Genomic DNA, 13,924 nt, shown 5'->3' on the forward strand with positions numbered 1-13,924 from the left:
GGAGAAGTAGTGGTGCCCCTCACAGTGGAGCAAGCTCTGGGGTAGAGTCCTTAGAGTTTGTAAATGCAAATGCCCAAGTTCTTGGCACACACCTGGCGATTTCACATTTCTGACTTTTTCTTGCTTATCTTAAAAGCTGAACTTTAGGCTTTATCAAGCTCTGTGTTTTCCCAGAGTTCAGCTATTATGGATGAAATTGCTTTTTTTCTTTTTAAGGTCTCTGTCATGTTGCCACATCAAAAATACAGTACCAGGGCTCCTGGGTGGCTCAGTCGGGAAAGCTTCCAACTCTTGATTTCAGTTCAGGTCATGATTTCATGTTCGTGGGATTGAGCCCCACATCAGTGCAGAGCCTGCTTGGGATTCTCTCTCCCTCTCTCTCTCTCTGCCCCTCCCTTACTTGCTCTCTCACTCTTTCAGACTAAATAAACATTAAAAAAAAAATACCATACCATATGCTTCCTCTCCCTTCCCCCACCCAAAAGGAGAGATGCTACAGGGAACAATATGCCTAGGAGAATACAAATATTATTGTAAATTATATATTTTAAATGGCTTGTGGGAAAAGAGAAGTAGCTTGACTGAGATATACCAAAAGCTCATAGCGGGTCTTTTGTGATGGGAGGTAAGTTTTTTACCTTATTTCAGATTCAAGACCAACAAGAACTTTGTACAATCTTCTGGACAAAGCTTGCTCCATCCTAATCTGTGCAAATCCACTCTGTTCTCTTGACTGCTCTCCTTACTAATCAGCCCTACACAACTGTACCTTTCTCAGGAGTTATACACACTGCATTTTTATGCTTCTGTTACTGAGTGGCCTTTTTCATACTTTTGCTTTATCTTGCATTCAATTACTCACAACTTGGTCTGTAGAATAGGATACCATCGTTGCCTACATTTAAGCAACAGCACATTACGTCATCTTGCTTCATATATTTTACTTCTATCTCTCTTAAATGCAGCGCATTTGAGAAATCTTGGCTCTGCCTTTGGGGAGGAATCATTTACCTTCTTTCATTCAGGCTGAAAGTTGTCTCCTCACTCCCTTTGTTAATAAAAAAACTTATTTACATCTTCTCAGATCCTATTAGCTCAATTGCCTAATTCTTGTAGTTTTAAGAACAAGTCATTTTCTTGCTTTCAATCATTGCTGGTCTATTTTATGGGTTCCACAAGGCCACATTTATATGTCTGCTTACTTTCTTTGGAAAGCTTTTTCTATTTCACTCTGACGTGCAGCATCATGTGTATGGTCCATTTCCCTCCCACGAATAGGAAATATGAGGACATATGGCTAAACAGTCTTCCTGTAAAAGAGCAGAGAGGAAGATATTAGGCCTAGCAATATTGCCCATTGGGCTCTATGTCTGAGGATGAGCATATTTGATTCTATATGAATTTGCTCGGGTCTTTCTTCTCTCTTGTCTTTTCTAGTGTCTTAATACTTCCTTAGAATAAATTTTCCCACCTAAGATGGAACTCCTCCTTTCTCTCTTGACAATGCCGAGTAAATCAGGGTGTGGAATATTACCCATGAAACCCACTCTCTGAGAGGTATTGCTGGCTGAAGCCACGCTGTTCATACACCATTCTATACCCAACTGTGGATAATAACAGAATTGATTTTACCCGAGGAAAGACAAAGGAACCTCGGGGCTGCTTTCTGCATTATTTTGTTCTCAGGTTATTCTGCTCTGAATGGTAAGATCTCTCACCAGAATACTGGGTCACATTTAGCTTCCTTTATAGCAAATCCCCTGTAGGGTAACTTCTGGCATTGGGCTATGAGGTATTATTGTTCTGTGCCCGTGTGTGTGTGTGTGTGTGTGTGTGTGTGTATGTGTGTGTGTTATCATCAAATTATAACATAAATAAGTTTGTGTTTTCAGATCCCATGAATACCCTTCTTCTTTTTTATAACTATTAAGAAAGTAGATTTTGAGCTAGAGACTAAAACCTGGCTTTCAGGTAGTGTGAAAGGTGGGTTTAAAGAAAACTGTTCTTTAATAAATTGTAATATGACCATGAATAAGTCAACCTACATAAATTATAAGGGCAATACTGATAATAGCCACTATGAAGTGGGTGCTTAGTATACCTCATGGATGTTCCAGTTGTCTCCAGCTTATTAACTCACCAAATTTTCACAACTCCTTTAGGTATGTATTACTATTATCTATCCCTATCTTCCAGATGTAGAAATTGAGGCATAGAGAGACGTTTTACTTGTTCAAGCCATGGGTGGTAAGTGGCAGACCCACAATTCAAACATGTGGCATTGGCTCCTCGATTTTGACTCTTAAGTACCTCATTGAGAGGAAACTCTACAACCTTTCATATAGTGGTCATCGTATCAGCAAGATCTTTCACAAATAATTTAAGGAAATTCTGATAAAATCACGTGTAATGGTAATGACTTCATTCCTAATACTTGTGATTCTTTTCAACTACATTATCCCTTAATAATAAAACAACCCAACACTCTATCCTGAGTGCAAAGAATTCTGGAAAGTTAATAACATATAATGGTGATAAGGGTGGTGGCCTTTAAAAAAAATTCCAAACCTGGTGTGTTTGTGATATGATTCTTTTACTATTGCTTAGAATTCACGTTTCCATCTCAACATCTACGTTCTGTTGGTGATCCCTGATTCACCTTTATGAAGGTGAATAGGTGCCTAATACTCGGCAAGGGTATCTCTGGAAAGCTCAGAGAAAGAATCAGCTAGAAATCTCAGTTGTGCATGACCAGACGTGTGTTCCAGGGCTGATCTTCATAATCATAATTCTCTGTTTACAGAGAAAGTTAGCGAATGTTTAAGGGTCCGTGCTCATCGCAGCTTTCTGAGCATTGTTAACTTTGGGTCTAGTTCTTTTAGCTCATTGCTCCAGAGTTGCCATGAATGCGCTTTAAAGTCCTACATACACACAAAGAATGTATTAGATGTTCTGGAGTTGTGAAAGTTCGAGGAATATTGGATTTTATGTTTCATATAGTATCTATTACTAGCTGACTATCACTTGCTTCTAGCTCACAGAGAATTAAGAATAGTGAATGGAATGTTTTGCTGGTTTTGTATGTGTATTACCCGTTGGATTGTGTGAATAAGCATCAAATTACTGGTCAGGAATTACAAATTAGTACAATTTAGCGTAAATATCATAAAGCTTTCTGGAACCCCCAAAGAATCTTTCTGTCTGGCTCTGGCTCCTGCCGAGTCTTCACTATTTGATCAATACATCAGATCAAGAATAAGTGGAGCCCCAAAGTCACACCATCTTATCAAAATAATTATCTTTAATTAATATAATTATTGATCATGTAGTAGAAGTCACTGTCTACATGATATAAGGCTTTTAGGATTTCATGGGAATGCTTTACAACTTAATTATGTTTCCCTGGGAGATTATAACATAATTCAATTTATTTTCCCATGTGTTTCATCAATCATTATGTGAATAGAAGGAATATCAGAATCTCATTTCTCTGTCAATTCTTGAAGAATTTAGACAAGTCATTTCAGTAGTACAGAGCTGATTAGAAGAAGACAAGGTCCCTCCCACATGAGATTGATCCCCTATATCACTGTTGTGTCGGTGCCACATTCTGTTGCTTTTGTAGTATGTGACGAGGCTAACCGCACAAGCCTGTGAAAGCTTTTGTGTTCCAGCTTTCGTAGCAGACTGAATTCGGGCCTATGTAAAGTTCTCTTCATTGATGTGTAAGGATCTATGTTCTTCTCTGGGCCTTGGTTTCCTTATCCAAGGAGGCAGCTGGTATCTAAGCTTCCTTCCACCTGTAAAGTTCAGTGCTCTAGTTTTCCTTGTGCTTTAGCTCTTCTAGTGTCTACGGCGGTGCGTCTCAACGTTGAGTGTACTTCTGAATCACTGAGAATCTTGTTAAAATGCAGACTCTGAGTCAGTAGGTCTAGGTGGGACCTGGGCTCCTGCCTTTCTAACAGGCTGCCAGGTGATGCTGAAGATGCCGGTCTGTGAATGACTCTTAGTAGCAGGGATCTAAATGATGCACAGAGACAGAGGGGGAAAGACTAGCTCTTTATCTTCCTTTGGTAACTTCTCCATTTGCTTTCCTCCCAGGGCTACGATTCTCGATGACTTTCTTCTGCAGATCACTGCAGCGTGCCTCCTCTTTCCTAGCTCTACCACACGGAATTGGGGCTTCAAGAAGACTGAGTGCATCCATACAGAGCACAAATCCCTTTGCCAAGAAGGAAATCACAGAGCTTATCAGGAAAGATGTGTGCCTGTAATGTCAGCCATCCCCGGCATGCTGAAATATGAAATAAATGAGGTGGAGTTTAATTTTAGGGTCTACAAATTTGTAATGTGTTCATCATTCCTGTTGCCATTTTGCATGGCAGGCTGAAGTTGGCGGATATGTTTTGTGAAGAGAGCTGCATTTGAGTTCTGGTTAAATCGAGCACTCACCCCCTCTCCTGTCCCTTCTCTAATCTCCTCTTGCAGTGATGAGAAAGAGATGCCACGTGTCTTCGAGGGGGTCCCTCCTGGAGATGTGCATCTCTTTTGCTTTCCTGAGGGCAGGCTCTTTGGGGGATTTTCCCAAGCCCCACTGCAGACTGGCCTTCCCCAGCAGAGGGCGCGCTTCCCCAGTGCCATGGCCCCACAGCAGTTTCCTCCTCTCCTGGGGTGGACTTCTCTCTTCCCACTGGGCTGGTTAGGGCTCCTGGAGGATCAGAAGTGGGCTCTCAGGAGGAGAAGAGATGAAGTCTACTCTAAAGGAGAAAATCAAATCAAATCATTTCCGATCTGAATCAGTGACTTTTAAAATGAAAGGTCTACTTGGCTACTGTTAATGGGCAGCTTTTCATAATTCTCAGCTATTACAAGACTAACTTTCCTTTCTTAAAGCTTCTCTGAACCTGGCATTGTCCAGCATTTGTATCCTTCACTTTAATGAGAGCTAAATAAGAATTATATAGGGAATTTTAATAATTCTCACTGGACAGTTAATTAAGCAGTGAGGAGTCTTTAGAACTGTTACTCTTTCTGCCTTTTACAGACAAGTGCTTCCACAGATTCCAACGAAAGAGGTCAAATTTATACATATATATAAAACGATGTGTGGGTTAGTAATTTTTCTCAGTAACAAATGACCTCCCTAACGAGCAGAAATAGTGAAGTAAAAATCCACCTTTTGTGGCCCACTTTCCTTGAATTCTATTCTCCACTTCTCCTCAAACATCTTTGCGCAGGAAATGAATTCCCTCTACCTTTAGGGGGGTGGGTAGAGGGCTTAGGTGTGTTGATCTCAAGTTTTCCAAATTTGTTGTTCCTCTGTAAATCATACGGCCACAACCCAGCCCAGTCATTCATTGTGAAATTCATTTCTTTTCTTTCTTTATTTTTAAAAATCAGTTTCTGTTCTTCCTCATTTTTGATGGATCCTACCACAAACTTCAGCTAGAGTGAGTGCAGACGACCATAACATCACTCTCACATAGAGGGTATTTTATTAAGTCCAGCAGTTAAAAATGTACAAAGTTCCTTGTAATAATCCATTCATTCTGTTCTCGCCTGATTCTTGGAGTAAGCCTGCACAATTATTCAAATCCCAGCTTTTAGCTACAGCATACACCTCGCCATGGGGCTATGCCTCTGTAATCTTGCTTTGGTCTTGCATGTCAAATGGAATTAACTCCCATAAGAAATGTGTGCGAAGACAACCCAAAGTGTCTAATCCTGCTGCTGTCTTAAATTTCTGAAACTCTGAGCTGTCATCTTTTTCTATTGCTTTGTTGAAGTTCTCACTTATGCTTCAGTCCATCCAAAGCTGGAGTTTAGGAAAATTTGCATTTTTATATATTTTTTTCAGTTATGCTCTCCCTTGGCCTTTTCACATGTTCTCTTTGTAGAAGGATTTTTTTTTTCTCCCTTCAAATTCCAAGACCATTTTATACACAGTGGAATTTCAACGAGAGGTGAATTCACTTCTTTTTTTTTTCCCTGAGAGTACACAACTTGAAACACAGACAACACTAGTTGAAGATTCACAAGCCAAATCCAAACAGACGTGGGCGACGGTGTGCGTGTGTGGATGTGTGTGTGTGAGTGTGTGTCTCAGAGTATTGGGTGAGAGAGAGGAGAGAAGGAATAAGGATACCATTATTACTGTACCTTAACCACTCGCCTAGCTAATCACAAAAACTAATTCTGTCTCGATTGAATCTCAAACCACCTCGTCTCCCTCCTGGATAAAACGCTTGGTGAAATGAGTTTGATGAGGCTACTTGTATGTTGTATTAAGAGTAGATTAGCTTGATGAGTGATTTCGTACTCTTCCTTCTCTAGAGAGCATACTGTTTTAAGATCCCGAATGCTGAGAGTGGCCTCTTCCTTCTTCGCCATGTCCTGAACTCCGTTTGCCACCTCCTGCTATTCCTGGACATGAGGAATCTGGAAGAATACGCCGTATCTGGAACGCCAAGCAAGCCCTTAACAAATATGTGTTCAAGCCCTTTGAATGAGTAAGAACAGCTTGTTCTATTCTTTCTGAGTGACTTATCCTGTTGCCTCAATTTACAAATTATATCATTCAATCTGGAAATGAAAGCTGCCCAGATTTTAGTAAACTTTCCTCACAGCCTGTGTGTTCAGTCGGATAATTACACGTGGTCCCTATTTTTAAATCACCAGTTATTCAGCATCGTGGGTTTTTCGAGGCGTCTTGACTAAGTGAGGTGTGGAAGGGTAAAACTGTAACTTGGTGTGGTGGATATTTAATAAGTGGTAAACCGCAGCATTCTCCATTTGAAAGTTAATTAAGGCCACTAGCTGACCGGGCTTGTGCAGCAAACATGTTCATGGTTTAGCCATGGAAACAGTCACAACAACGCTCAGCTAAAAATAAATGGCCTTAAGAGACATTTTTTCACTGATCACTCTTGAATGCTTATTGTTTTTTTAATAAAGGGGTTGTCACATTTTTGAGGTAATCCCCACTAGCGCCGGCTCCTTCAGAGACTTGGAAGTTTTCCTTATGCCTGGCCGCTGGAAATCAAAATGAAGAGTGATGTTAGGGGACAGACACATGACCAAACAGCGTTTTTAATGCTATGTGCAAGAATGTCTCTCGGAAGGTAATCATCTGTTGTGTTCTCCTGGGTCTCTTTGCCTAGTTGATAATGGCTTTTAATATGTGGATGCAACTAGTTTGGGCACAAGATTAGTGAACTCTCTAGCTCACTAATAGTTTATTTGCTCCAAATTGGGTTTAAGTTTGTCGAAGAGCCCTCCTTTAGTGACAGACAATATAATATGAATTACGTTTCTGTGTGCTCATTGTTTCTTCGTGATGAAAGCAGTGTAATAAGACAATATGTTTTACTGTACAATATACTACTTTGGCTAATAGGATTGAAAAAGCATATTAAATGTAAATGTCCTTTCAGCATTTGGATGGTGAAGTTAGATTGTCTTATCAGATATCTTGATACTGCTCTGGGATCCATCCGGCAGTATTTAGGGCAGCTGAAATAGGTGATAGCAATGTTCCAGGCAAATGTGAGACCGGGCTGGAACCAAGGTAAAGTGGTATCAAGGAGGCCGAAGCGATTCTGAGGCTTTGTTAGACTGCTTGATTTCAAGTTGTTATCAATGGAGCTCTAAGGATGCTGTCTTAAATCACTTTGGCAATGGACACACTGTAATCTTGGTCCATGAATCCTTCCATTTGATTTTAAACCATCTTCCTGACATTGGAGCATATTGGGACCAGGTATTACAAGAATTCCTCTGCCTTCTCATCCATCCATACTCCAGTGGGTCTCTCTAGGCACATCTTGAGCAGAATTTTGAGCTCAAATGACAGTTCGTCCTTGACAGGACTTGCTAGAGGAAACAATGGCACAATGGGACAAATATTCTTACCATCTTCCAAGAACTGTATCTTGTATGTTGCATTCACAAGCAAATAGAGATCCTATCGTGGTCTGAGGGCCATAAAAATTCAGGTCTCGATTTAAAACATCTTCTTGTTTATCCTGGCCATATCTGCATCAGAATATTCTACATGAAATTGGCCTGGAATTGTCATCCCGACAGATTCTCACTTGTGGCTCCTTTTAGCCTAAGATGGACAGCAAATGTCAATCTCTGCCGTTATCAGCTGAGTTTTTCGGGCTCCGTTTTTCTCATTGGCTACTTTAAATGAATACCATTTTTGCTGGTTTGTTCCTCCTCCTTCCCACTCTCCTTTCATTTTTGTTATTTGTTCTAATTTAATTTGAAATGCCCAGCATCTGACTGTAATCAGGTGAGGAGGCTCTGGAGACTTCCAGCAAGAGCAGGTCTCCTGAAAAGGGTCTTTTGGACACAACAGAATGAGCCTTTATTTATTATCTCAGGGATAACAAAACCGGGAGAGAGCAAGACTGCGTGGCGGCTGTCCTTTCAAGCGGCAGCAACTTAGTGAAACACTCCTGTCCCTAGGGTGTGAACAGACCGCCCCTTGGCTCAAAGTCATCCTGCTGTCCCTGGCTGCTGGTTCTCTAGGCCAACAAAAACAAGCATAACAAAACATACAGAGAAAGTGTCAACAGAAACCCCTCTCTTAGAGCCTCGCTTTTGGAAGTGGACTGGATTTCTTGCCACACAAAGGCTCTGGGCAGGGTGTCGTTGGCCACGGCCACCTACCTAACTCTGTGACTCCTGTCCATGAGGTGGGACACGTGGCTCATTAGGCACACGTGATCTCACCCTTCCGTGATTCCCTAAGGAAGACCCCCAGATACCCCATGCACCAAATGAAGATTCCTGAAGAGCTATAAACGCTGGCCATTGCAAAGAATCATGTGCGCTGAAATTCTAGCTTCATAACCTGCAAAAATGACCTTCCCTGACCCTCAGTTTCTTCTTTGGTAAGCTGGGACAGCAATGTTTCTCCTTCTCATTGTGGCAGTCGAATGAAATACAGAGATGTGTTACAGCTGAGCAAAATATCAAAACGTTTATACCAATGTAAGGTCTGGCACGTAGGGCCAATGGAACCATGATGTAATGTGTTTGAGAGATAGGGAAGCAGGGCAGAAGTATAAGATATTACTGTCGTTAATAGTATCATTACCTTCAAAAGGGTAGGTCATTTTTCTCCATAGCAGAAAAGGGTACTGATCCTCATCCCCAAATTCAAGCCTGGGTCTTACCATATCCACAGGGTCTTCTGCTCTCTGGCAAAGAGGAGACACCTTACGTCTGCTCCTTCACAGAAATGTTGTGGAACGGCTCAGTTAGAGGAGATGTAAGGCAGCATCCCGAGGGTCCTTCATGCCACAGTTATTACAGATAAGCAATTATCTTGGGTATTTAATGTTCCTGTGTTGCGAGTTTTCAGGGAGGGGTGAGAAGAAGTCAAAAGTTCAAGATAGTCGGTGGTTCCGTTCTTGCAGGAGTGAAGCGTGGTGAAGTGCGAAACTGACAGCTCTAACCTATCAGACCATAACCAGTGTCCAGCAAGATGAACTTTTCAGGATGTGGATATATTGGCTTTTCTGTAGTTAGTAGCCAAATGGATTTTTGGTCAGCGCAGGTGTTTCATCCTGCCACGTAATCTGCCTAAGACCTGTGTATATAAAGGGAGATAATGAGACTCCTTAGGAAACAGGGATAGAACAAAGGAAGGATAAAAAGAAATGATAAAATCTATGGCCCAGGAGCGTTTATTCCCTTTATCCCTAGCATTTAACCCAGGGGCTGGTTTTATTGAATATTGCATGATTAAAAATAATTGTAGAAGACTGGGACCGTGCCATCTTTTTTTCTTTTCTTTTTTTCTTTCTTTCTTTTTTTTTTTTTTTTTTTTAACATTTCACTCCCTTAAACCTATGCAGAACCCATCACAGTACCATATACAGGGTGGGCACCCAGTGCTTTCTGGAAAATTTCCAGAATATTCAACACTCACCAATAAAGTGGAAGGCCCTGGAAGTGTTGACAACGTCTAGATGATGTCTAGACATCATGTCTGTTTCTGGCAGTCTGTGAACTAACTGAACCATCGAACATCTTTGCATTGTAAGGGTAGGAGTGGCCATGCTCTGAAGCCCAGACATCCACCTGAAATGCCTGGCATCTGGGCATTTCCCAGCTGCTTTTGCAACACACACCCACAAGCCTTTGTTGTGGCAGGTTGGGCGTGTGGAGGGGAGTGGAGAAGCAGAAAGTAGAAGCTGCCTAAGCCCTGTGAGCCTTTGTGTCCTCATCTGTAAAATGGGCTAGAGCTTTTGGAGTCCCAGAATTGTAGGAAATGAATGAAATAATGTAGGTTAAACCTTATCCCAGTGTCTGGCTTAGAGGAAGCATTCAACAAAAGGGAGCAACTTTTATTAGGAGGAAGCATATAACTCTTATCTTTGAAAAGAGCCCCTTGTCTCTCCCTGCCTCCTCCTTCAAGCCTTTGAGGCATTTCTGTAGTAATTGGCTGCTGGGGCTTGGCATCTATCTGTAGAGAAATACATTTTTGTGAAAGGGCTCTGAGGTGGTGGTGTGGAGCATTTATTAGTGATCTAAGGCAACATAAGTTGCCTCTGGTTTTTATTGACGGTTTCTAGCTGGAGGCACAGAAACGCACAGGCACTAAAGGGTGAGTTACTGTTGGTTGCTACTCTCTGGACCAGCAGGGACTTGGCGAGCTCTTGGAGGACAGAGTGTCTTGCATCAATCAACAGTGACCCCTCTGGCTGAATATGTACAGGCATAAAGAGGCTCCTAAATTAGCCCCTGTTCTCCTTAGCTGGATGGATGAAAGATGAAGTGAAATCCCTGGAGTGGGAGGAAATGTGTGGTAGAGGACTGAGCCACACTCTGGAAATTCAGGCTGACCCCTCCTGCCCAAAACAAATCCGAAGTGGTTCTATTTTCTGCGGGCCTATTGAAGTGTATGTGTTTACTAATCTGACATCGTGGGAGAAAAAGAAAGGAATGGAAGATCCAGGGAGAGAAGAGAATGGACAGGGGGAATAATACCCAGAACTATATGTCTGATGAATGCATTAAAATGGAGCAGGGGTGGCTTAGGACTAACTTCAATATTTTTCCCAAGTGTGTTTTGATGAGATGGACTAACACTCTGGGCAGGCATGAGAGGTGTAGTATTAAGCCAACTGATCAGTTTTTAATACGATGTAGAAAATTTTCATGTGTTTATTAAAATTTTCACTGAATATTAATTTACCTAAGACTGCTGAAGAGCTGGCTAAAGTCCATAAAAGCCAGGAATCATAAAAGCCACTTTTCTAGGGTATGGTGAGGTCCCTCTAGAAATAATGCTCTCGTTTTAATGTTTAATGTTTAAAAACTGTTAACATAGGGGTGCCTGGGTGGCACAACTGGTTGGGCGTCAGACTCTTGATCTCAGCTCAGGTCATGGTTCGTCAGTTCGAGCCCCACATCGGGCTATGCACTGCTTGGGATTTTCTCTCTCTCTCTCTCTCCCTCTCTCTCTCCGTGCCTCTCTCCTGCTTGTGCTTGCTCTTTCTCAAAGTAGATAACTAAACTTAAACAATTTTTTTAAAAAGAACCTGTTAACATATACCCAAGGAGTCTTTTTCTCCCCGCCTCCCTAGTTGTAATTTCTCCTTTGGTTGCAAAAGTGAGGAAAGGGAAGGATTCTCCAGGTAAAAGCACGCCTTTGTGCCTCACATTTTCTAGAATTTTGACATGGCTCCGTAGCATTCATTTCAATGCCTGTTTGAGAGCCATTAGTACTCACCAAGGCTAGTGAGAAAATAGTGAATCCATGAACTCAACCTTTTTGCCTGTGTTAAGAAATGTCCTTTACTTGCTTTCTATGACACGTAAGACCAGTGTATTGAATCCTGCTCCGGATGGGTATGTCACAAAACTACATCCAGGAGCATGGAGTCATCCCAGAGACAACGGAACCAGATAGGGTGGCTAACTCAACACAAACCCAGTTCTGCCGCTGCCAAAGTGAATTCAGAAGGTTTGTTACACATATGTGTGTGCATGCATCAGTCACCACCACACACGCCTGAACTACGAAGAACCATGAGAAAGGTTTCTTTCTCAGTTACCAGCCCATCTCGGGATTATCTTCCTTGAGTGGGGATAAGTTGTGAACTTCAGAGGCTGTGGTGATCTGGATATACATGAGGATTCCCCTCTTAATAACAACAAGTAATGCTTACGGGGCACTTAATAAGTGCCTGATGCTGTTCACATCCCACTTCATATATATAGATGTGTTTAAATCTCTTAAGAACCCTATGCAGTTGGTCCTATTATAATCCCCATTTATGACAAGGAGTTTAAGGCACAGAGGTTGAGTGATTTCTCCAAGGTCAACTAACCAGTGGTAGAGCTGGGATGTGAATCCAGGCTGTTTGACTCCGTGTCATATGCTCTTTTGCCCTAGGTTTGCACCGGGGAGCCTGGAAAGTAAGACGGACTCTTCGTCTACAAATTATACCTCTTTTAATCTGGGGGAAAGGGCTACTAAGGACATCCAGATTTGGAGAGCATTCTTAGAATTGCCCTTCTAGAATCTGTGGGTCCTACATCAAACAAACAAAAAACCCAAATTCAAGGGACAGTTTCCAGATTCAAAGTTTTCCTAAATAGGACTCCCCCTGGGACCACTCTTAACAATATAGACACAGGAGATAGCCTCAGGGTTCCCACGAGGAGACCCTTAGCTCTCAAGTACTTTTGACTCTATTGAAGGGGGTCCATTGCTGTCAGTAGCAGCAAATGATACAGACAAATGTCAACTTGAAGGTGTGTACCATGTTATCACAGGTGTGGGATTAACTTGTGAAAATTGTGAGTATTCAGGAATGCCACACCGTAACTCCATTCATTTCTGTTTGCAAATTAATTCAGGAAGAACCTTTGAAATTTATGTTTTGCAAAGATACAACCTAGTTCCTCCTCTTGTACCTCCCCCTTACTGCTCACCTTCCCTGCCTTCCACCACTAGTACGTCCATACATTTTTAAAGTCCTTTAAAGTTTTCAAAGTGCTTTCATATACATACTCCATTTTTTTATGTCAGGTCAGGGCAAAATCTTAATTGCATTTGGCCAAAGGCCATTTTGAAACTTTAAGACAAAAAGGGACATACAGTGTGATCTTTGAAATAAAGGGGATTAAAACAGAGCAAAGTTAAGGTTAGACAGAATTTTTGAGTTTTATATATATGTAATGACCAAATATTTGATGTGTTTTTCTTTTTTTTTTTTTTTTTTTTTTTTAATTTATTTTTGGGACAGAGAGAGACAGAGCATGAATGGGGGAGGGGCAGAGAGAGAGGGAGACACAGAATCGGAAACAGGCTCCAGGCTCCGAGCCATCGGCCCAGAGCCTGATGCGGGGCTCGAACTCACGGACAGCCCAGAGCCTGACGCGGGGCTCGAACTCACGGACCGCGAGATCGTGACCTGGCTGAAGTCGGACGCTTAACCGACTGCGCCACCCAGGCGCCCCTGATGTGTTTTTCTTTTAAACAGTTGGGGTTTAAACAAAAACAACTAGAAGATGTAAACAAATTATTTGAAAATAGCATTTATCCGTCTTTGATTTTAAATAGCTAATACATGCTCATCACAGAAAAATTGAGAAATGTGAAAGTGAAAAATCAAAAATATAAACATCCATAATCTCATTAGGCAGAAAAAATGATTATGTTTAGAGTACAATCCTCTAGTTTTTATGATACACGCACACACACACAATGGAGTTGGAAATTTCTTCATGCTACGCTCAGATATGCAGAAAATAAATACGGCCCTTTAATTTCTAAAAACTCTGATCTGCTCCATGTAATTCCACTTCACTGAGTGGTAAAAACAACTTATTATCTATCCATTAGCAACATTTCAGTCACTTCTTTCATTTTCACATTCAATCTATTCAAAGTTATGAT

At 41.5% G+C, this 13,924-nt stretch overlaps 1 long non-coding RNA gene across 3 annotated transcripts in view; it reads left to right on the forward strand.

The window, feature by feature from the left end:
* Positions 1-13,924, forward strand: part of LOC128773517 (uncharacterized) — a 241,260-nt gene that overhangs the window by 192,555 nt on the left and 34,781 nt on the right. For 2 of the 3 annotated variants that reach the window (XR_008417854.1, XR_008417855.1), the window contains one exon: positions 6,334-6,509. This is a non-coding gene — a long non-coding RNA (uncharacterized LOC128773517). Of the gene's footprint in view, positions 1-4,095; positions 4,316-6,333; positions 6,510-13,924 lie in introns of those variants that run through there. The other variant, XR_008417856.1, reaches the window with a different exon arrangement.

Source organism: Panthera pardus, unplaced genomic scaffold (assembly GCF_024362965.1).
Source record: "Panthera pardus isolate Hobbes unplaced genomic scaffold, ASM2436296v1 HiC_scaffold_25, whole genome shotgun sequence".
Classification (NCBI taxonomy): domain Eukaryota; kingdom Metazoa; phylum Chordata; class Mammalia; order Carnivora; family Felidae; genus Panthera; species Panthera pardus.